Here is a 24,509-nt window from a genome sequence, read left to right as displayed (position 1 = left end):
TACTGCAGGCGTCGGCATCCTTTCCCGTCTTGTTCAGTGCCTCCCGAGAGCTGCTCCAGCTTTCCTTCTCCAAAGGAGTCAGTCTGGGACATGCGCCTCCAGAGAGCTAGCAGGCCTGGGCCTCTTGCCAGGGGTAGGCGGGCACAGCTGGTGCCCGTAGGAGGGAAGTTAACACCAACAGCGGAGGCAGGAAAGGGAGAATCAGCTACAACCGAGACCTACGTGTGTGAGCGCTCTTCGCACACAAACACACAGTCGCGGACACCCACACCTCGCCGAGGCACTCTTTCTTGCTTGTACAGAAGCTTCTGTGTGCATCCAGTTTGGAGCCTGAGCTTTAAGACTGCTTCTTGGGCCGACACATCATGTCAGTTTCGCCTGCGCTCTGTAGTCAGTCTGCCTATCAGAGTCATTTGCGGTCAGTGGCGGACTAGAACGTAAGACAGGGATATCAAACCAGGACTGCAGATCCCATCAGCCCAACCAGTATTTCACATCCCCTCCAACATTTCTGTGGTGAAACAGAGATGTCCTGTCCCACCCCTCTAGCTTTTATCTGATGAAAATGGGATGTCCTAATCCAGCCCCTCCATTTCGCCAGTGAAGAGAGTGACGTCTCATCCCCTCCAGCGTTTCTCCAGTGGAAATAGGGACAACCAAAGGGAAAGCAGGGCAGTCCGGGATCGAATCAGAAACCGGGATGGCTTCTGCAAGTCCGGGATTGTCTCTGGAAAACCAGGACACTCGGAGGGTCTGATTTCATCCATGGATGATGGGAATTTGGGGAGGGGGACTTCCCTCGTGCTTGGTCCGGAAGCTGCAGTTAGCGCAGGATGCTGCAGCACGATTGCTGACAGGAGTGAGATCCTGTCAGAATATAACCCCTTTTGCCCAGAGAACTGCACTGGTTACCAATTTGCTCCTGGGCCAAGTTGAAGGTATTACTATTCGTATATAAAGCCCTTAACAACTTGGGATCCGTTTACCTGTGAGATTGCCTTACCCCTTAAAAGTCCACTCAACTGCAAAGCTGGCGCTGTTCCGCATAGTACTCATTCCACATTTGTAAGAAATTGATCTTCTATCGCTGTATTCTGTGTGGCCTGCTAAAAACATTTCTCTTCGGGCAAACCTATCAATAGTGTCGAATGTTGACATGTGTTTCAGTCTGGTTCTTAGCAAATAGCTAATGTCAAATATTTCTTCATATGTTTTGAATAATTGTTTTTAACCAGTTTGTTCTTTTTGTAAACCACTTTGAGGTTTTTGTTTGTGCAATCAAACGGGATATAAATTTTATAAAATAAATTAGTCCAAAGCAGCTGGAGGGCTCAGTGTTGGCTATCAGAGGCAGTGAACTTGTTGCTGGGACTCACAAATGCTGTGGCAGGTAGATTCTGCATGTGGGTCTCCATAGGCATCTGGTTGGTCACTGTGAGAAAAGAATGCTAGACTAGATGGGCCTTTGGCCTGATCCAAGAAGCTCTTCTTAGAAGAACAAAATTAAAGTCCTTAGCAATTAGTAAGGTGCTGAAAAGTGGATTTGCATACTCATCAGCTGCCCTGGAAAACAGATATCCTGCCTGCCCCCTGCAGCAATTTTGGGTGCCTTCCTCTCTCACGATCTCTGGCCAAGATCTCACCCTGAAAAAAGTGTTTTTGGGGTCCACAATTTTGTGCAGTGCGCCAAAATGTGTGTTTTTGAGCGCCACGTCCCCCAAAGCTTTTTTTCTGGGTCCATAATCTCACATAGGTCACGTGACTCACGTAGGATTTTGTACCTGGAAGATGGCATTCTGGATTTGGGCTGTGTCACACCGGAGGGTATGGATTTGTTGTTCTGAATTACTGGAAACACATCTAATGCTATGGTTTGGTCCGTGAGTACTCTTGCTTAGAGCAGGGGTAGCCAATAGAGTGCCTTTCGGATGTTGGGCTACAACTCCTATCAGTCTCAGCTCGCATGGCCAATGGGCAGGGGTTGTTTGTTTGTTTGTTTACCACATTTATACCCCGCTTTTCCTCCAAGGAGCTCAAGGTGGCATCCATGGTTCTCTTCCTCTCCATTGCATGCTCCCAACAACCCTGTGAGGTTGGTTAGGCTGACTGACCCAAGATCACCCAGTGAGTTCCATGGCTGAGCAGGGATTTGAACTCTAGTTTCCATCACTCTAACCTGGCTCTTTATATTACCATATTATCTGGATAGCTCTGTTTGTTAAGAGTGTGGTGCTGATAATGCCAAGGTTGCAGTTTCGATCCCTGTATGGGAGAGCTGTATATTCCTGCACTGCAAGCAGTTGGTGTGTGTGTATATATATATGTTTTACAATTTAGAATACTCATTTAAACATCCTTAAAATACCAATGACTTCCCTTCTTCCCTTTCCTTGGTTCATTTTGCATATCATAAATTTTACAGAAATAATAATAATAATAATAATAAATTTTATTTATATCCCGCCCTCCCCAGCCGAAGCCGGGCTCAGGGCGGCTAACAACACTAAAACAGTACAACATTATAAATACATTCTAAAAATTAATTAAAATACAAATTGATGGCAACCATAGACTAAAGCTTTGTAGAGATTGCCAAAGGAGGGAGTCAGGCTGCGCCCTGACCAAAGGCCTGGTGGAACAGCTCTGTCTTGCAGGCCCTCCGGAAAGATGTCAAGTCCTGCAGGGCCCTTGTCTCTTGCGACAGAGCGTTCCACCAGGTTGGAGCCGCAACCGAAAAAGCTCTGGCTCTAGTTGAGGCCAGCCTAACCTCTCTGTGGCCTGGGACCTTCAAGATGTTTTTATTTGAAGACCGTAAGTTCCTCTGTGGGGCATACCAGGAAACTAAACCATTCAGAATATTTGATGGATATTATTACATCCATCAAAACTTATTTACACTGTTGAATTTATCTTAATGCTGCCAACGTTTTCAAGTGTATACAATTTTCCCTCATAGGACTAGATGATCCTTAGTGTCTCTTTCAACTCTACAGTTCTATGATTCAGTTACAGGAATGGTAGCAACTAATAGTCCATCAGTATCTAAGAGGACACCATGTTGAATATTCTGGCCCCAGCAAGGCCAGTGGTTGGGGATCATGGGAGTTGTAGTCCCACAACATCTGGAAGGCCACAGGCTAGCTATCTGTGGCCTACGCAACGTGACAAGAGAATGTCACTGTTCCTTTCGTGGCTGTGGGTGGTCTCTTGAAGGGCAATTCACATGGAGGTTCTGACATTCTGAGAACTGCTCCTGTGGAAAATTACGAATACCACTCTTGGTGACTACAGTGGAACAGAGGAACCAGGTCATCTCTGAAGTATACTATGGTTGGTAACTTTGCCGAGGTACAGACAGAGAGGAAATGCAGGCTAGAGCAGATAAGATTCATCGGTCTTGTGTCTGCTTTTTGTTCAACTAAATCACAAGGTTGGTTCCCTTGGATACAGATACAGATTTTCCCCTCCATACAGAATTCTAAACAAAGAGACAAAAACACACTAAAAATTAAAACCTAGCTATTGTCACAGCCCAACAGGATTGTTATGAATGTTGCCATGATTGGATGATACCATCTGTGGTACAGTTAGGTAATTTTGGATTCCAGACTTCAGCGGTCTGCCGTTGGGACCCCCTCTATAGAGGGTAATAATGAGCTTTGCTTCAAAATGTGGTAGGAACATCGGAAGCTGCCTCAGTCTCAGGTTCAGTCCCCAGCAACTGAGGAATGGTTGGAATGGAAATGTCCCCTTCCTGAAACTTTGGAGAGCCGTTGCCCATCACTGCAGACAGTACAGAGCTAGATGGACCATGGGTCTGACTCAGACCATACATTTAAAGCACACCTAATGCATGTTTTATATGTCTGTTGTTATTGTCCATGGAGTTTTCTTGGGATACTGGAGTGGATTGCTGGTTCCTTCTCCAGGTGGACCACATTTAGTCTAAACTCTTGGCTATGACCTGTCCGTCTTGGGTAGTCCTGCACAGCATAGCTCATAGCTTCTCTGAGTTATTCAAGCCCCTTCGCCATGACAAGGCAGTGATCCTTTTGAATTGCGGTGCTGGAGGAGCCTCTTGAGAGTCCCGTGGACTGCAAAAAGATCAAACCTTATCATTCTGAAGGAAATCAGCCCTGACTGCTCACTGGAAGGACAGATCCTGAAGCTGAGGCTCCAATACTTTGGCCACCTCATGAGAAGAGAAGACTCCCTGGAAAAGACCCTGATGTTGGGAAAGATTGAGGGCACAAGGAGAAGGGGACGACAGAGGGCGAGATGGATGGACAGTGTTATAGAAGCGACCAACATGAATTTGACCAAACTGTGGGAGGCAGTGGAAGACAGGAGTGCCTGGCATGCTCTGGTTCATGGCGTCACAAAGAGCTGGACATGACTAAACAACAACAACAATGCATGTTTAAAGCGTATGACTTTCCCCAAGGAATTCTGGGAACTGTAGCTTTCATAAGGGTGCTGGGAATGGTCACTCTGTGAGGGGGGGGACTGCAGTTCCCAGGATTATTAGGGAGGGGGAAACTGTGTGTGTTGAATGGTAAATATCTGGAAGGCAGCTTCTGATGGTCCTAGGCTGAATGCCCCCTCATACTCTTCCCTGCCTCAATGTTTTGCTCATTCGAATCCAGCTCCCTGCCTAGCGCTCTCCCTGCAGGAGGTAGATGGGACACTGGCAGCAGCTGACTAGGCAGCTGAGCCAACCTTTGCAGATCCTGCGTGATTAATGATCTGGCACCGTGATCCTTCCTGGTGGGTGTATTTACCGCTCGGTATCCTGCCAAGTCTTCCGAAGAGAGGAGCAGCCTCCATCTCGCTTCAGAAGCTGTCTCGAGCGGTGGCCCTCGAGATCTGTGGGGCCATGTTCACCTTGCCTTCTGGTCAGCCTTCCAGGAGTGGGAGAGTGGGGCAGGCTAGTGCTGGGCAGCAGGGGGTCAGAACATGGATGTAAAATTTAGCTTGGTGCAGGGGGCTGGTTTCTACACACACCCAACCCCCTTCTTTATCTCTGAGTACAGCAGTAACTTGGTTCTCGAACTTAATCCGTTCTGGGAATCCCTTCAACTCCCATAACTTCAAAAACCAAGGCACGGCTCCTGATTGGCTGCAGGAGCTTCCTGCACTCAAGTGGAAGCTGCGTCGGACATTCGGCTTCCGAAAAATATTCACAAACCGGAACTTGCTTCCAGGTTTGCGGCGTTTGGGAGCTGATTTGTTCTACAACTAAGCCGTTCAAAAACCAAGGCACCACTGTATACATCCCAAACAGGCAAAAACATGATGAGAAGCAGGGACCAGGAAGGGGGCTGGCCTAGGGAGAGCCCCAGGGGCCACACAGAGAGGCCTGGAGGGCAACATGAGGAACCCAAGTTATGCAGCCCCCGAGCCAAAGAGATAAGTAACTAGACAACCTGTAGAAGACATCTGAAGGCAGCCCTGTATAGGGAAGTTTTTTAAATGTTTAATGTTTTATTATGTTTTTATATATGTTGGAAGCCGCCCAGAGTGGCTGGGGAAGGGTATAAATAATAAAATTGTTATTGTTATTATGGAATAGGACATTCCTATTTTCATCTGAGACTATTGGAGGGTATGAAGACATTTTCCCTTCGACAAATCGTTCTGCCTTGATGATAGGCTCTACCAGAGCTTTTATTGTGTTTGTAAATTGCCTTGACAAACATGTTAGAATGCGATTGATTGATTGATTGATTGATACTACTACTACTACTACTACTACTAATAATAATAATAATAATTCCAGAGGGTTGGCCTTGTGGCCTAGAAACCACAACGCTGCTTACACAAAACACTTTTAATACGCACACTTAAAGCACATGTCTTCCCCCAAAGAATCCTGGGAACTGTAGTTTACCCCCATGAGCTATAATACCCAGCACCCTTAACAAACTACAATTCCTAGTATTCTTTAATTTGAGGGGGGGAGAGAATGTGCTTTAAAACATATGGTTTGTACACAACTTGAGTGTTATGACAAATGGTTGAAAGAGCTGAATTTAGTTCAGCCCAGAGAAGGAAAATTGAGGGGAGAGAGCTTTCTTCTAAGATCTGGAGGGCTGTTTGGTTGCTTTTTGGTTGTTTGATGGGGGTGTTGAGTGGTTTTTCTTTCAGTAGCCTGCTTTGTGTGGGTGTTTCGTGTGTTGCAGTGAGGTCCTGAGCCTCGCCGTTTTTCCGTCTGTGAAATGGGTCTTTTGTGGTTCCCACGAGCGTTCCAGAGAATTCAAAATGTGCTATACGGTTGAGCTGCCGCCCTTTTCCATAGAAAGCTATCTTATGCGGAATCAATATTATACAGAGTTGAGTCTCCAGCATTTCAGGCAGGGAATCTGTCCCAGCCCTGCGTGAAAATCCCTGGGCTTGAACCCGCCACCTTTGTATGCAAAGCAGGTGACCTAATCTGTGTGTCTTCTCCTTCGAAACCTCAGAGCTGGTGGAAGCCATTATCTCCATCAATGGCTCCATCTAGGTGCCGCTGTTGCCAACACTCCTTTTTTCACCCCCTTTGGTGGTGTTCCTGTGCCCTGAACGGCTACTTGGCAAGCGAATAAAATTTGGCAGCCAAACTGTTTCTCAGCAGGGAGGGAAAACGATAAGGGGAAGTTTCAGCTGCTGAGTTTCAGCTTGTTTCCTCATCCTTCTCCCACAGTGTAATTGCCTCTGATATTCCTCCTTCGATGCACTCCATGCTAATTTCTGTTCTTCTCTATCTACATACTGTAATTATCCCAGAGCAATTATAGTCTGCCTTCCTACTACTTCCCCCCTCACCCATCCTGATTTTCAGGAGATGGGTGCCTTTCTACCCTTTGGCTGACTCCTCCTGACTGGACAGCAGCCACCAGCTGAGTCTCTTTTCAGCCCTGCTACAAAAAAACAAACAAACCAGATTTCTGAGCTTACTCACTATAGAGCAGCGGTAGGCAACCTAAGGCCTGAGTCCCAATCTCCTTCTCAATCTGGCCCACGGACAGTCCGGGAATCAGTGTGTTTTTACATGAGTAGAATGTGTGCTTTTATTTAAAATGCATCTCTGGGTTATTTGTGGGGCATAGGAATTCGTTCACCCCCCCCCCCAATATAGTTTCGCCCACCACGTGGTCTGAGGGACGGTGGACCAGCCCACAGTTGAAAAAGGTTGCTGACCCCTGCTATAGAGCATCAGGAGCTGTCTATCTGGCCAGCCAAAGTTTATGATTTCAGCAGTCGGGGATGCCAGACTTGTGGAGTGGCTGCCTGGGCTGCCTGCACAACTACTGCCCACCCAACAGCTAAAACAAGCAGCCCAAACCGTTCATCTCCCCACTTGAAGTTGGCGGCACTGAACATTGTAGGTGCAGGACTGAGTGAGGGGTTGGCTAGAGGACCTCTAGGCGCACTTCCATCCTATAGATGCATGATTCTGAGACGAGACCTGCATGGCCAACGCTTTTTTAACGTTCATTTTTGCTTTCAGTTGTGGAGCAATGTATGACATCCGTGTGCCCATTCGAGCGATGTGCAGGCAAGCGATTGCGTTGAAATCCACGACATGAAAATGTCTAGTCCTATAGGGCAAGGCTAAATCATGGAAGCAAGAACGAAAGAAGAAGTTGCAGGATCAGGCCAATGGCCAGTCTAGCCCAGCATCCTGTTCTCACAATGGCCAATCAGATGACTGCAGAAAACCAGCAAGCAGGATTCAGGCACAAGGACACTTTCCCCTCCTGTGGTTTCCAGCAAGTAATAGTCAGAAGCATTCATCCCTCCAGCTGTTGCGGCAAAGCCTAGCCATCAAGTATTGCTAGTAGCCATGGGTAGCCCTCTCTTTCACAAATTGGTCTAATCCTTTTTTTGTTTTTTGTTGTTGTTGTTAAAAAATCTAGTTTTTATAGAAGGGTTTTTTTTGAGATACGAAAAACAAGCAAGGAAAGATACATATAGTGTCTCCACTTTCAATTCATAGTCTTTTTCATGGTTTGCATTCGGTGTGCCATCTTGTTTGGTGGCTGTCTTTAATAATAATAATAATAATAATTTTTTATTTATATCCCGCCCTCCCCAGCCGAAGCCGGGCTCAGGGCGGCTAACAACAATAATACAACATTCTAAATCATTTTATTATAAAATTAATTCAAATCAAATTGATGGCAACCATTGGGCTAGAGTTCTGTGAAGATTGCCAAAGGAGGGGGTCAGGCTGTGCCCTGACCAAAGGCCTGGTGGAACAGCTCTGTCTTGCAGGCCCTGCGGAAAGATGTCAAGTCCCGCAGGGCCCTAGTCCCTTGTGGCAGAGTGTTCCACCAGCCTGCAGCGGTGAGTTCCACGGAGTAACCGTGCTCTGGTGGGGGCTGTCATCCCAAAGCAAAACAAAACCTGGCGGGCACCCAGCTGGGGAAGGCCGTTCTGGAACGTTATCTTTTATCACCCCACCCACCTCCGGACCATCTCACTCTGCTCCTTTGTGAGCTCGAGGGAGCATCCCCACGAAGGCCTGCCTGTTTACTCGGCTGCGAAAGCAACACGATTAAGTTCACCATGGCAATGTGCACACGGCGCACGGGCCCAGGCAGACGGGGAGCTGCTGCTCACAGGAAGCCGGAGCTCGTTCCCCCATATGCTCTGCCGATTGATGCAGATTCACACTAATAATTAGGGCCCTATCCCTGCTTGCTTTACGCCAGCAGAGCTCGAGGAGGGTGCAAGAGCTGGAAAGGCAAGGGTAGGGAGTTGGGCTCCGTGCCAGTGACTCAGAGTTCAGTACAAAAGCCCGAGCGATTAAAACACACCCTTTTGCCTCATGCCTCTATGTTTGAGGAGCTGGCACAGGGGGAGTCAGCTGGGTCACAGCTGCACAGGAGGTCTCTCTCTGCAAGGATTGCTTGGCTTGTTAAGATAAGATGCAGCTACCTCTGGGTGAGGGAAGAGAAATTTGCTTGAGTTTGCCCTTAGAATAGGGTGAGACAAATTCGTGGAGAGTACCAGTGGCTTCTTGGCACAGTGGCAATGCTTGGCCTCCTCTGCCAGAGGCGGAAATGGTTCTCTGAATATCGGTTTGCTGGAAGCTGCAGGTGAGGAGAGGTTGTGCTCACCTCTCCTACTTGAGGGTTTTCCCATGGACCACTGTGAAAAGAGGGTGCTGTAGCAAATGGGCCTGATCTTAATAATAATAATAATAATAATAATAATAATAATAATAATAATAATAAATTTTATTTATACCCCGCCCTCCCCAGCCAAGACCGGGCTCAGGGCGGCTAACACCAAATATAAAAACAATTGATTGAAATACAGCTAAAAAAACAAGATTAGAATACAACATTAAAACATTAAAATGCAGCATCATTTCAGTGGAAACTCAATCAAAAACTTTTTGGGGGATAAAAAGTCAAGTTTTTACTGGGCTGTTCTTACGTTTCCAAATCCACACTTTCCAAAGCAGTACAAGAACCGAAACAGAGCAATCCTTCGAGAGTCACGTGAAGTGTAGGTGGGTTCCCAACAGGCAAGACAGTGATAACAGCAAGAACCTTTATTGAACTACATCACTGGGAAACAGGGGCAAAGCAACTGCTTATATACATGCCTGAGAGCCTGGGCCACTCCCACTCCCAACGTGATTGGCTGTCTAAACTTCCAAGCTGCAAATCACGACTCAGAGGTCAAGGGCCAGTGGCAGAGGTCCAAATCCTGAAATGTTCTGTGATTGGACGTCAGGTCTTGAATCGGAACACAGGAGCTCAGAATCCTTAGTCCAGACTCAAGCTCAGGCAAACACAGACCACTGAATACATAACATCAGGCGTCCCTGAATTTTGCATTACTTCGTCCTCCAACCAGGGATATGTGCAAAAACATATGTGTCCTGCTGTGAAGCATGCCTAAAAATGCATTTATGAGGAAAATCAACATTCAAAAATGCATTATATCAGGGGGAACTGCTTTGCAAGTTTGCATATGTTAGGTGAAATTGTATACAGATCTGTGTACATTTGGATAAATTTGCACTAAAAGGCTGAGCACATTAGGAAAAAAATTGCACGCAAATTCCATGGAAATGTAGAGAATGGAATGTAGCAGTGGAAAAATGAGAAAATGGGGAAGCCAAAATTGTCAGATTCACCTTCCGGATGTTGTTGTCATCAGGCTCCTCATCCCTGTGGTAGGACACTGGACATAGACCTAGAAGTTTGGGGCTCCTGTTCTAATTCTGCCAAGGACAACATGAGTCCATTATAGTCTTTCTTTAAGCCTCAGTTGCCCAGTCTGTGAAATGGCTATAGCAATAACTGACATTCCTAGTGGGTTGTCAGAATTAAACGTACTTCCAAATAATGGTTCACTCGCGTCTGTTTCTTTATCACGGGAATCAAGAACCTCTGCCCTCCCAGATGTCGGGGCTTATCCACACAGCATGCATTTGCACCTGCTTGTCTCCCCATGAATGCAGTTGCAGTCGCAGGATTCTTCCCCCTCCCATTGCATTTCATGAGCAATTGTTGGACGGGGAGGAGGAGACCATTTTCCATTCTGGAGCAACTATGCAGCAGCTCCAGGCTGTTTTGCTCCCGCCTTGTGAATAATATCACAGTCCCTAACTGTCACCGAGTGAAGGACACTCATGGTGCAATTTGCAAAATGATCCAGCAGAGGAAGGGGAGGGTGGAATTCTGTGGAGGCAGACACACACACAGAGGGGATAGGATGTTGTAGATTCCCCGGCAATGGATATGTTGGTGGCTTGGAAACACGGGGGACCATCAAACAGGGATCTTTTGTGACTTAACTGTGTTTTCCTGGGTCTGGGGAGGTGTGCCTGCCCACAGTAAGGAGGGGGAAACGTGAAGAATGCGTTTTTGGGCGTGTCAGGAATGCCTCCCAGTAGAAAGGCTCAATTGGAGGAGATTGTGCTCTGATGAACGCAGCCGGAGAAATGGATTCACTGTGCGTCAGATCAGCACAAAAACCATCCCCCTCCCACGGCCAAACTGGAAAACGCAGGAATCCTGACTCCAGAGCACCTTACCCATTAGGCCCCCATCTCCTCTTGTCCAGAGAAGGAAGAGCTGTGGTGCAGCATTAGAGCATTTGCATCGCATGCCCAAGGTCCCAGGTTCAATCCTCGGTATCTCCAGGACAGTGGTTCGTCTAGTCCAGCATCCTGTTCTCACAGTGGCGAAACAGACACCTGTGGAAAATACACGAGCAGGATCTGGGCACAAGAGCCCTCTCCCCTTCTACCGTTTCCAGCAACTGGTATTCAGAAGCATGGCTCCTCCGGCTGGGCTAGTAGCCATTGACAGTGTTATCCTCCGTGAATTTATCCAATCCTCTTTTATAGCCTTCCAAGTTAGTGACCATCATTGCCTCCTGCAACAGCAAGTTCCATACTTTTAACTCTACGCTGCAACCCAGCTCTCCATAGCCAACACGTGGGAATGTTCAGGGTGGCAGGAAAGGATATATTGTTTATTTATATCCTTCCTAAAGAAGTAATGCTTTTGATGCTTTTGAATTATGGTGTTGGCGGAGACTCCTGAGAGTCCCATGGACTGCAAGAAGATCAAACCTCTCCACTCTTAAGGAAATCAGCCCTGAGTGCTCACTGGAAAGACAGATCATGAAGCTGAGGCTCCAATACTTTGGCCACCTCATGAGAAGAGAAGACTCCCTGGAAAAGACCCTGATGTTGGGAAAGATGGAGGGCACAAGGAGAAGGGGACGACGGAGGACGAGATGGTTGGATAGTGTTCTTGAAGCTACCAGCATGAGTTTGACCAAACTGCGGGAGGCAGTGGAAGACAGGAGTGCCTGGCGTGCTCTGGTCCATGGGGTCACGAAGAGTCGGACACGACTAAACGACTAAACAACAACAATGAAGTAAAGTTCCTTTACTTAGCAGAGTTACATTCCCCTTTTTACATGCACAGCAGATAGCTGGTTGCAAGCTCGCGTGAGCCTCTCACTATTATACAATTCAGTCTGTCTTCAGATTGAATGGTATGTTCCTGGTAAGTTCCCTTGAATCCCTCTTAAAAGAATAAAGACGCCTTATTCAAAGCCAATAAAAGAATCAGGTAGGTAGCCGTGTTGGTCTGACACAGGAGAAATATATAAAAAATAAATAAATAAATTGTCCAGTAGCACCTTAGAGACCAACTAAGCTTGTTCTTGGTATGAGCTTTTGTGAAGGGCACTGTTGGCATTTGATAGCATGAAGAAGCGTGCATGCAAATGAAAGCTCATCCCAAGAACAAACTTAGTTGGTCTCTAAGGTGCTACTGGACAATTTTTATTTATTTATATATATATATTTCAATAAAAGAAGTTTACTTACATCAGTTCACAGTTGGATATCTGAAGGCAGACCTAGTTAGAAATATTTACATGTGGATATACCCCATATGGGAAAGTAATCCCAGTGCTTCTGCTAGCTGAGAGCTAGCAGAGCAGTCCTAGCTAAAAAGCTGGTCAAACAAAGAAGGAAGTCAAAAAGGGGAAAGGTTGCTACATGACTCGTCCTTTTGTTACCTGGACAGGTTAGGTCATGCCCACCTTCTATCATGTGCAAAAGGAAGGATGCTGCAGCCAGGAGGAACAGGAAGCTTTGACTGGCTGGACCAAACATTCCCTCGCATGTCTTCTCTAGCATTACAAGGAATGTTGTACTTGACTGCCTCTCATGGATCGCATCCCACACAACATATATCACTGTCATATATAAACCACTCCCCCCCCCCCCCGCCTGCCCCAATACAGCAAAATACAGCCAATTTAGGGTGTCGATCATCTGCTGGGAGAGGAAAGAGTGGAAAAGGAGGGTGGGGCAGAGAAATAGAATGGGGTGGCTGGGATTCTGATCAGGGAGCACTCCACGCTGCAACATTTGGTTGAAGCTCCCTCTTCTCCTGACTAATAGCCAATGGCCATTGATTCCACACCTGGAAATAGAAAATAGACGGTTCCACTTCTGAAAATAGAGTGTTCTCACCTCCAGCATCTTGCAGACAAAAATAGGGAAACTTGTGTATGTGTATGCAGGTGATACTTTCACAGCCTAAGCATTACTGAGTGTATGGTACATGTGCGCACACACAGTGATGCATAGCTTCCCTGACTTCCAAATGTTGCATTAATTTGCTCAACGAGAACTTATCCTGCACTGGCTTTCAAAGCAGTCTTTCCCGAGAACGCTTAAGAGAATGTTTGTCATTGGATCTGACTGCTCTTGAGAGCCAGTGTGGTGTAGTGGTTAAGAGCGGTAGTTACGTAATCTGGGGAACCGGGTTCGTGTCTCCGCTCCTCCACATGCAGCTGCTGGGTGACCTTGGGCCAGTCACACTTCTCTGAAGTCTCTCAGCCCCACTCACCTCACAGAGTGTTTGTTGTGGGGGAGGAAGGGAAAGGAGATTGTTAGCCGCTTTGAGACTCCTGAAGGGGAGTGAAAGGCGGGATATCAAATCCAAACTCTTCTTCTTCTTCTTCTACCTAGGATGAGCTGCAGCAACCACATTTGGTGACGTATATAGTATTCGGAGTGGCGGTTTGAGGGGGGCTGTGAGGGAAACGGCATTCTGACTCTTTGCACCCATGCACATGCATTTGAGTGTGCACACCCTACAACCAAGAGATCCACTCAGATATTTAACTTTTTGAGTCCCTGGAAAGGAGCCTGATGCCTGGAGAACTCAATCTCTATCCACACAAAAGTAAATATAGGAACAACAAAACAGGGCAATTAGGGCATCAATAGCACCATGGTCCTCTCTTTTGGATGAGGGATCATAGCTCAGGGCTCCTTCAGGCAACCTATTTATTGATCACAGACCCTAATTTGCTTGCACAAATCTTATGTGGTGGTTAGAATAATGTGTAGTCGTTTTGGTGTGTTTGTTTTGTTTTGTTTATATGACAATGAGCATTCATCCTGCACTCATCTTGATTTGCTGGTGGGGTGTTTACATGTCTTCCCATTAATTGCAGCTTCATCCTACGCATTTCCCCTCCACTTTCCTAACAGCAAACAGTCAGATTCATTTTGAGTGGAGATTTGTTCTAATCCACTTTAAATGCACAAACCAACAGCCCCTCCAGACATCCTTTCGGATTGCACATTCATGATGCTATTATGGCGGCCGCACATGTTCCCACTTTCAATGCTGTTTCAGAGTGGACATCCTGCTTCATTTCCAAGCAGTGCGCGTCCCGTAACCTCCCTCTGAAATCCTGTAGCTTTTTATACCCAAAATGTTCCGGTTTACTTATTTTTGCCCTGCTTTAGTTACACTATAGCCCTTCCAGACAGGAAGTAAAGTGGTAGCATCGGGGAAGCACCCTAGAACAAAGTGAAGCAGAATAAATCCACTGCTACTGCAATAATAGTCTCCTTCTGCACTATACATTTAATGCACTATTTTATCAGTTTGAACAGCCATGGCTTCCTGCAAAGAATCTTGGGACTGTAGTTTGTTAAGGGTGCTGAGAGTTGTTAGGAGACCCCAGTTCCCTTCATAGATTTACAACTTCCACAGCGGTTTAACAATCTGGTCACTCTTACCAGGGAACTCTGGGAATTGCACCTCTGGGAGAGAAATACAGATCTCCTAACAACTCTAACCACCCTGAACAAACTACAGTTCCCAGTATTCTTTCAGGGAAGCCATGACTGCTTAAAGTCGTATGGTGCTATTTTAGATGTATAGTTCAGATGGGGCCTTATTGTGTTAAGAACATGCTGTAGAATAGGGTTACCAGATGTCCCCGGTTCCCGGGGACAGTCCCCAGATTTGCAAATCTGTTCCCAGGAAATGTGGCAGTGGCAGCCTCAGCAGCCCAAAGCCAGCCTGGTAGTGCAGTTGGCTCTGGCTGGATTCAGGAGCTGCTCGCTGCCACTGCCACTGCCAAAGGGGAACCGGGGACGTCCGGCGGTACAGATCTCCTGCCCCCTTCCCCCTTTGTTTTGACACATCGGGGGAGGCTCAGGAGTTGCAAGTGGGCTGCCGTTGCCCAGGAGGGGCGCAAGGCGAGCAGTTTCTCTGTCAGGCAAGGTGCAAAGCCCTTCAGTCAAAACAAAGGGGGAAGCGGGCCTCAATCTCCTGTCCCTTTCCCCCTGTTTTGACAGATCGGGGGAGGCTCGGGAGTCTCAGGCAGCCCAGTTTTTCAAAAACACTGCACATTTATGTTTCACAGGGATTTCCACCTTTATACAATATGCATGTGTGCTTGGGCTTGGGTCTTTTGCCTCACCATCCCCACTACTGACTCCCAGCTTCAAAAAAAATATAAAGTGTCCCCGGATTCATTGGGGAAAGAAATCTGGTCACCATATGTAGAATGTACCCAAAATTTTAAAAAATCCACCAGTCTGGAGGGGCCCTAACATTCCGGTTTGCACTTTAATCTCTCCCACAAAATATTGATGGCCCACAGGCACTTTCAGCGGTTGGGCACACATTTTCCATGCTAAAGCTTCAATCCCTGGCAAGTCTAGTTAAAAGGCAGCAGTCCGGAGATGGGGGGGGGCCCTCTCCTTCCTGAGACCCCTGGAGAGTCAATCGTAAACCAGTTCAGGGGTCCGGAAGGAAAAACAGCTTCCTATGTGTCTGGTCACTCATGCAGACCTCGGCCCCTCTCCCAGAATTCAGTGCAATTCAGCAAGCTAGGATCTCATGCTGCTCTCAGGCAGGCAAGCTGCTCAGGATAACAGGTATTTAGCTGATTGCTAGATAATGGCACAACGCAAGAAGCAGGAGAGCAGGCGGATGAGAATTAAAAACCGGCTCCTTTTAGGGGAGTCCCAAGGCCCAGCCCAAATCACATCCACCCACAAGAGAGGAAGGAAGATGTGCTGCGAGAGAAGCAGCCAATGTACTAAGCCAAGCACCCCCCCCCCACTTGCAGCAGCCTGTCTTTTCACTCTCTCCCCCCCCCCCCCAACACGCACACATAGCCGGTGGAATTTGTGTGTGGGCTCCGCTTGCAGAAATGCAGAGCTGACATAGTCGGGCACCCACTGACACTCGCGTGCCCAGGAAGCTGCCTGCTCTGCCCAGATTCCACCTACGGATGCTGAGCCACCCTTGAGATCTCTTAGAAGCCCACAGGCAGGGTGGCAATTGTCCTGGGACAGAAGGGTCTGCAGCATCACTTCAACCCCGGCTAGGACTCCAGCATCCTTCTTCACTGCTGTCCATCAGGCCCAAGTGCCCTGTTTCTGTTAGTAGCCGGCAGCATCAGAACCAGAGGCTCCGCTTCCATCTGCTGACTCCAAGGTGGAAATCTTTTTTGCCCTTCTGCTTCCCAAGACAACCCGGGCTTCGGTTCAGCTTGCTCTTTTCCTTCCAGATCCCCACCCAGTTCGTCCAAACTCGATGCTGGAAGCATCAACAGGAGAGAACGCCAGTCGACGCTGCTAAAAGGTAAGTTTCATCAGAGCAGCAGGAGTTTCTGTCTCTGTAGAGTTTGGGCAGGACCCCTTCAGGGGTTCTTGCAGAGTTGTTTTCCTAAGATTGAGCCCAGGCTGAATATGAGAACCAGAAGGATGCTTGTTCGGAAGCTGGGTTTCCAGACCCAGCAATCCTGGTGGAAGCATTGTCACAAACTCTGCTTTAGGCTCTGCCCCACATGCAAACAGCCAGTGTAGTGTGAGGGTTTGGGTGTTGTTGGACTAAGGTCTGGGAGAACTGGGTTCGAATCCCCACCCTGTTGCGAAGCCCATTGAGTAACCTCTGGCTTGTCCCTGTCTTTCAGCCTAAACTACCTCGCAAGGTTGTTCTTGGGATAATAAAAACAGGATGGGGGTAAACCATGCATGCTACCTTGAGCTCTTTGGAAGAAAGGCGGGCTATACATGAAATGACTAAGTTGCTGAGCCCACTAGGAACCTCTGCCCCTTCTTACGTCACATTAGCAGAACCATGGGCAATATATCTGCCAACACCCCTTTACGTCCTGCCCAACCTGATCACCACTACAGGGAGTTGCCTAGATGTCTCAAGTTCTCCTCTGCCCCTTCGGACAGTAGGGCTGGAGGTTTGGGGCCAATTGGCTCCATCCATCATGCCTTTTTTACTGATTGCAACTCCCTTGCTGCATACAAACTGGTTGGAACGAATGTGCCTGTCGACTTGGCCAGATCAGGGGAAAGACGTCGTAACTGGGAAGGGGGAAAAATCTGGGGTAAGGATTGATCTTCATCTAAGGCAGTGAAATACCTTGATATTCGGCCCTGGGCTAGGTCCCTGTTTCTTTGGAGGAAGAGAGACCCTGGCACGGTGTTACAATGTGAGCTCTGCAAGTAGAAAGTCTCCCGTTCAATTCCTGGCATCGCCTGTTTTTTAAAAGCCCTCTCTCTGCCTCAAACTGTGCAGACCCACTAGCCAGACGGAGGAGGCAAAACTGATCTGGAGATGAACGTGAGCAGTCTGGCTTTGGTGTAGCTCCCGGTGCTTTCGGGCCACAGAGGTCAGGGCAGGAGCTGTGCTGGTGCTAAAGAAGCCTGTCTATAAATTGCGCCTGCCTCCTGCGACTGTTCTCTGTTCTGGAAGGAGACACAAATGTGCTTTGTTTTGTTTGCTCTGCAAACGGGGACAAGCAGCTTGTTTATCTGCGCGAAGCCTGTCTGGGGAGAGGTAGGGTGATGCCAGCCCCTGGGAAACGAAAGGGGCCTGATCCCCTAGATTGATGGGTCTGAACAGACATCCACCCTGATCATCGCCAAGGGGGTTTGTTTCCCTTGGCTCTGGGGGTGAGATGGACCCTTCCTTGAGGAAGAAACGGAGCGTCTGCTGACAGTTATCTTGATGGCATTGGGCAGGAGCACTGTTCAAAGGCTGGGTGGACAGACTCTGACATCGAAGGCAGAGGACAATGATGAGAGGGTGGAGGTGTTCAAAATGGAGCCCTAAGGGGACACAGCATGCCTGTCTGTCTGCTGGGTGCCTGCCTTCGCCTGTGTCATTTCAGATGTCTGTAGAGAAAGGGGCGGCAATTTCGTGGGGGAGCAGATTTCAGCAGGATTCTGTGGTCTGTTCTTGAAATGCATATAAAGAGCAACCCTGTTTTTGCACACTCAGAAGGTGTTTTATAGTACTTGCTCTCAGTAATGTAGGGATCGGACAGCTGCGGCTTCCTGGAAAGGGACCCTGAGAGTCATCTAGTCCAACCCTCTGCAATGCAGGAATCTCAGCTAGATCACACGTGACAAATGGCCATCCAACCTCTGCTCAAAAACCTCCAGGGAGCCCCAGCCTGCATGGCCGGTGGTCAGGGATGATGGAGGCTGTAATTCAGCAACATCTAGAGGGCCCTCGCTTCTCTGCTCAATTAGGGATTGCTGCTTCAGTTACTAGAAAGCAGAATACACCTCCCCTCCCCCTCCCCTGCCACAAAAGCATAAATGGTGACTGTTGCAGGCCTCTTTCCTTGTTTGTAACTCTCCAAATGTTGCTGGACTCCAGCTCCCATCCTCCATGCACGTCTCCTATGCTGGCTGGGGCTGTTGGGACCCGGAGTCCAGCAGCATCTGAAGGGTCACTCATTCTCCATCGCTAGATCATAGCAACACAAGGCAGCAGCTTTCCTGGTGGGGCAGAGCCACAGGAGTGGCCTCCCAGGGTCAGTATCCTTGCCGCTTACCATGAGCAGGGAGGTCCAAGGTGGCAGCAAGGTCAGAAGCATTGGTGGAGCCTACCTGGCACACCTGCCAGAAGGCTATCCTTGCAGCTCCACCTCACTGGGCAAGCCATACCTGTAACCACCATTGCCAATGTCACAGTTCCACCACCAGGGGGCGTTCATCAGAACAGGGCCTTTTCTGTGGTTGCACCCTCAATATGAAGTATAATTTGCGCCAATATTTGTCCGGGCATTTATGGGACATTAGTCCACTGCTGCATATGGATGTACTGGAATTTTTATTCTGGGTTGTATTTGAGTTTTGCTTGCATTTAGAAAAATGGCCCTAAATTATCCATGTCCATTGATTTCTGTATATTTTATATATATTGTGACTCACTCTTATTTTGCCTGGATTATTGTTTCAATTTTTGTTTTAAATTATGTTGTAACACATCACAGGATTACCGGTGAGCGGACTTGGTTGAAAGTGCCCTAAACTGAATAAATAACTTTGCAATCTTGTGCCTATCTGCTTGGAAGTAAGTCCTACAGAGTTCACTCGGGGCAGAGGTGGGGAGCTTTGGGCCCTCTCAATGTTGCTGAACTACAACTCCCATCACCCCTTGTCATTGGCCATGCTGGCTGGGGCGGATGGGAGTTGGGAGTCCAACAGCATCTGTAGGACCACAGGTCAGTCACCTCTGACTTAGGGCTCGCTTCCCGCTTGCAACAGTGTGCAGAGCAGAAATAACAGGCGCTCTTGAGGAGCAATTGCATATGTTCTGAAACACGAGGATGGCGGGGCACGGGGAAGTCCTGCCAGCCCTCCCTAAAAAGCACCCCAAACCTTGTGGCAGGGAGCTGAGGAGGGTGGTGGAAGAAGGTTGGGTGAAACGTCATGTGTTCTAACCTATCTGCAGCACCACAAATTTGGCTGATAATGTATGACGGCCAAAAGGAACGGAGGCGAGGAATTCTAAATAGATCCAGGCGCTGCTGGCCATTCCATCTCTCCAGCAAACCAAAACCCAAACAGCCAGTGTGGCTATAGATTTACAGATAATTTCTGCAACAGGACGTCAGGATGCCAGCCCCTTTCCTCCAGCTTCTCTGTGAACCAGCGAGATCCTTTCTCCTCCTCTCCGAGATGGAAAGGCAGCCAAACTCTCCATCTTTTTAATCGCCTTTCCCAGCTAATCCCTCCTTCTTAAGCAGCCTCTTTCTCAAACCTCAAGAAACACACGCACAGTCTTCCTGTCGTTTCCATGCCCGTGCCACCCGCCCACCCTGCTCTCAGCTCCTTTGCATCCTGTGGGTGCCCTTGCGATAAGATCTCCCTGTGTTTGTAACCTGAGCAAGCGCTGGAAGCAGGCAGGAGCCGAAAGCACCAGGGCAGCCCTGCCAAGGCAGCAACCAGCTGATGGCTCAGCTGCCACAAGCCAAGTATTTTGCCAGATTTGCAGGCAGGCACGGGGAGAGATGAAAACAGGCTACTCTTGCTACTTCTGCTGGGAGCTGTACTAGGGTGGCCCTGTGTCCTGCATTGCAGGGTGTGGTCCTTTCTTTGTGTCCTCTGTTTGAAGAGCTTCTTTCAAAATGAAGAAAAACCCTAAGAAGGACATGAGGGCAACACAATGCTTTTATCTGCTTCAAATGCACACATTTAAATGTCCGGTATGTGTCTGAATCCCTCCCCCAAAATAGTCTGGAAGTACCAACAACCTTTCCCACTATGGTGAGAAGCAGCATAATTCAATTTAAATGACAGGACAGTAATAATTTTCTAAATTTGCATCTGTGCATATAAATCAGCACATGCAAATCAGTGTCCTATTTTTCGAGGCTGATATGTCAATACGCTAAGCCCACCCAAAGCTTAGCTGCACAGACTTTCAAGCCAAACAGGCAGGCGTGCATTGCTCTGTAGCCAGTCACAAGCCTTGCATTTCCGCATCCCCGATCCTGGGCATGTTCTTAGACAAAGACCCCACTGTGTTCCGTGGGGCTTACTTCCAAACAAGTGTGCTTAGGACTGGAGCCTTATATGTAAAACCCATTCCATCCTGAGTTGCAACAGCTTTCTTAATGAAAACATTGTGCAGCCGAGAGCAGCCATTTTGATTTCCCACAGTGCCCGGGAGTGATGTAACACCAGTGGCATTGTGGGAAATAAAAATGGAAGCTCCCAGGGGCTGTATTAAAGGGAGATGCAAGACAGGAGTGAACCATGGCCCTGCCAGAGGGTGGGATTTGCAGCTGCTGCTAAGGAAGCATGCCACAAGCAGGCACAGGGTGTACACTAGGAGTGAGGAAGGTGTGACACAGAAGATGTTTCTGGACGACAGCTTCCACCATCTCTGAGCATTGGCCATGCTGACTGGAGTCCAGCAACATAGAATTGTAGAGTTGAAGGGATCACAAGGATCATCTAGTCCAACCCCCTGAAATGCAGGATTCTCAGCTAAAGCAGATAGATAGAACTCTGTTCAAAAACTTCCAAGGAAGGAGAGTCCATTTCACTGTTGAACAGCTCTTACTGAAATTTCTTCCTGATTTTGAGTCGGAATCTCCTTTCTTGCAACTTGGAGCCATTGGATCGAGTCCTACCGTCCACAGCAGGGGAAAACAAGCTTGCTCCATCTTCCATGTGACAGCCCTAAAGATATTTGAAGGTGGCTATCATATCTCAGGGATGCTTTAGCTGAGATTCCTGCATTGCAGGGGGTTGGACTAGATGACCCTTAGGTCCCTTCCAACGCTACAATTCTATGTTTCCATGATCTCCTCTTAGTCTACTCTTTTCCAGGCTAAACATGTCCAGCTCCTTCAAGTGCTCCTCATAAGGCTTGCTTTCCAGACCCTTGATCATCTTGGTTGCCCTCCTCAGCACACGTTCCAGCTTGTCAACATCCTTCTTAAATTATGACGCCCAGAACTGGACACAGTATTCCTTTTTTTTTTTTAATGAAATATTTATTAAGGTTTTTTGAAAATTTTTATAAAATAGAAAAAACAGAAAAAACAGAAAAAACAAAAATACATACACACAAAATACATACTACAACAAGTATAATTTCCATCCCTTATGTTCGTAAAACCTATTTTCCCGACCTCCTCATACCTCCCCTTTCTATATTCTAATCTCTATTTAATTCAAATCAGCAAATCCCTCCCCTGTTTTCTATTTTAATTTTTAACCTTTCTTTTCTTATTTATCTAATCGTTACAGCTGAAAACCACTTAATTTCTAAATCAACATCGTTCTAACATTCCATAATTTTACAATATTTCTTAAGATAATCCTTAAATTTCTTCCAATCTTCTTCCGCCGTCTCTTTTCCCTGGTCTCGGATTCTGCCGGTCATTTCTGCCAGTCCCATATAGTCTATAACCTTCATCTGCCATTCTTCCACGGTGGGTAGCTCTTCTGTCTTCCAATACTTCACGATGAGTATTCTTGCTGCTGTTGTGGCATACATAAAAAAAGTTCTATCTTTCTTTGACACCAACTGGCCGACCATGCCCAGGAGAAAGGCCTCTGGTTTATTCAGGAAGGTATATTTAAATACCTTTTTCATTTCATTATAAATCCTTTCCCAGAAAGCCTTAATCCTTGGGCACGTCCACATACTTACCTGGCAGGGGAGACACCTTGATCATGGACACAGTATTCCAAGTGTGGTCTGACTAAGGCAGAATAGAGTGGAACTATTACTTCCCTTGATCTGGGCACTATACCTCTGGGGTGTCACAGGTTCCCCAGCCCTGATGTGTGTGCGTACATAGATCCACAGGTATCATTTTGTCGTGTTTTGATTATCCTCCCTCTTCGCTGTCCTGATGGGCTCTGCTCTGCTTCATTTCTAAGGTGGGCAGATGTAAAAAAGAACGGCCATCCCTTTTTAACTTCACGCTGGATAGAGAAGATCAGGAGAGAGAGGGCTTAGCAGCCTCAGCGTGTCATGCAAGATTGACAGCCCCTCTTCAACACCACTATTCAAGGTACCACAGACTTTTATTTTGCACTTTCACAGAAGGGTTAATCACAGAAGATCATAGGGTTGGGAAGGGACCCTGAGGGTCCTGAAATGCAGGAATATTTCACCCAACACGGGGCTCGAACCCACAACCCTGAAATTAATATTCTACCAACTGAGCTATCCCACTTTAGTCGTTTGCTTAAAAAAGAAAGAAAGAAAGAAGAAAGAATCTGGGGGCAGGGCTCAGACCTTAGGAGCACAGTCAGACCCACTTGTCCCTGTAGGCCAATACTGTCTGCACTGACTGGCAACAGCAATCCAGGTTTCCATGCTGCCGACCCTACCTGGAGATGCTGAGCCCTTTTGCAAGCAAAGCAGATTCTCTGCCACTGAGCCATATCACCCAAAACTTTGCTGCTGACTACCAACACTCCTCCACTTAATCTCAGACTGGTGGAGTGCTTTGTGCAGCGCTGGCAAGAGGATGGCCCTCTGCACGCCCTCAGAGGTGCTCCTGCTCTGCGTTCTTGCATCCCATTGCATTCTAGAACCTCATCCCCCCGCTACATTGCCTGCTCATTTGCCCTTAACTATTTGAGGATTAAGTGTTGCGGACCAGTGTCGGTGTCTCTGATTAAGTATCAGCTTCACCTGAGCTGCCGGGGATGGGAGGTGGAGAGGGTATGTGTGTGGATTGGATGCAGAGAGGAAAGTCCGGCATAAACAAATCAGCCCTAAGGGATGGCCAGAGGAAGGAGAGGGGTCTGCTGCTCTGCGGTGGACCGCTCTGAATCGGTGGTATTCGGACACAAGAAAGGCCCTCCCTTAAAAAAAGGATAAGAAACCACCTCGCTCGCAAAGACAGGAGGTGAGCTGTGTGCAGGGAGAAGGTTTTGCTGTATGGCCTGGACGTTTCTGTGGGGGTAGGAAGGAGAGGCGCAAAGGAGAGATGACAAGGGACGGTTGCCGGAGGGGAGTGTCGGAGAAACAAGAGGTGTATTGATAACTGCACAGGTGGCTTTTGTTGTGTGTTTGACGCAGGCCGCACCCAGCCAGGATCAAGCCCGCTCTTATGCCTCCGTTTGCGACAGAGGCAGGCAAGTGGGTGTCACCGTCAGCCAAGCAACAATAGGAGCCTGTGTGTTTTCTTCTGCTGCTTCTTTTGTTTTCTGCTCCCTGCTGCTTCCCAGCAGATCTTCGCCCGAGGCCGGTGCCACAGGCTGACATTGTGCGGGTTCTGGTGGGGAGGGGGAAATGGGTGAAAAGGGCCTGCACCGCCCACTGTGCCACCAGGATGATCATATTGGGGCTTCCATCCGGCAGCCATCTTGGTTTGGGATGTTCTGAGGACCTGGCGGTAGTTACAGCGTTCTCCAGCCTTCTCCAGCCTTCTTCAGTCTTCAGATGCTGCTGGACTTGTTGGAAGTGCAAAAGCAGGGATCATTTAGTTTGTAATGTAAGGGTTAATGTTAGTCAACTAGACAAGAGGATGGCAGGTGGAGATGTTGCTTAGCAACTGGGCAGAGTGGCATGATCTTCACTGAGGCAGCACATTCTCTGACTGGTTGTGTAGTTCTGAGGGAGTTTTCCTCTGTACGTTTGGATGAATGTCTCCCTGCTATGTACAAAGGCTGAAGTAAGAAAGACAATGCTATGCTCTGGAAGCAGCAAAGGAGCCTCTCTCCACTGCCTTGGCTGCCACAGGGTAGGCCCGATTAGGAGGCTGAACGTGCGGTTGGCTCTGGGTCTGCCTGCCACCTGAACAGCAGTCCCGACGAGCCTTAGGGATGAGAGCCGTACGAGGTGGTGAGCCTGTTTATTTTGCAATCCTTCCTTTGGCCTTTTCTCCCCAGTCTCCAATCTGGGCATCGGTGAGAGGAGTCGTCCTCACTTTGGCAA

At 47.9% G+C, this 24,509-nt stretch overlaps 1 protein-coding gene across 3 annotated transcripts in view; it reads left to right on the top strand.

Moving 5' to 3' along the window:
• MAG (myelin associated glycoprotein) overlaps positions 1-24,509 on the top strand; it is a 68,759-nt gene that overhangs the window by 11,195 nt on the left and 33,055 nt on the right. The window contains exon 2 of one of the 3 annotated variants that reach the window (XM_028742587.2): positions 16,357-16,430. The exons of 1 other annotated variant lie outside the window; for it this stretch is intronic. The gene's annotated coding sequence lies outside the window, so the exon portion shown is untranslated. Of the gene's footprint in view, positions 1-15,901; positions 16,431-24,509 lie in introns of those variants that run through there. One more of the 3 variants, XM_028742588.2, reaches the window with a different exon arrangement.

The sequence above is a fragment of the Podarcis muralis genome, chromosome 7, assembly GCF_964188315.1.
Source record: "Podarcis muralis chromosome 7, rPodMur119.hap1.1, whole genome shotgun sequence".
In the NCBI taxonomy this organism is placed as follows: Eukaryota; Metazoa; Chordata; class Lepidosauria; order Squamata; family Lacertidae; genus Podarcis; species Podarcis muralis.
The sequence above is the reverse complement of the archived record's forward strand: the minus strand, read 5'-3'. Positions and strand labels throughout refer to the sequence as shown.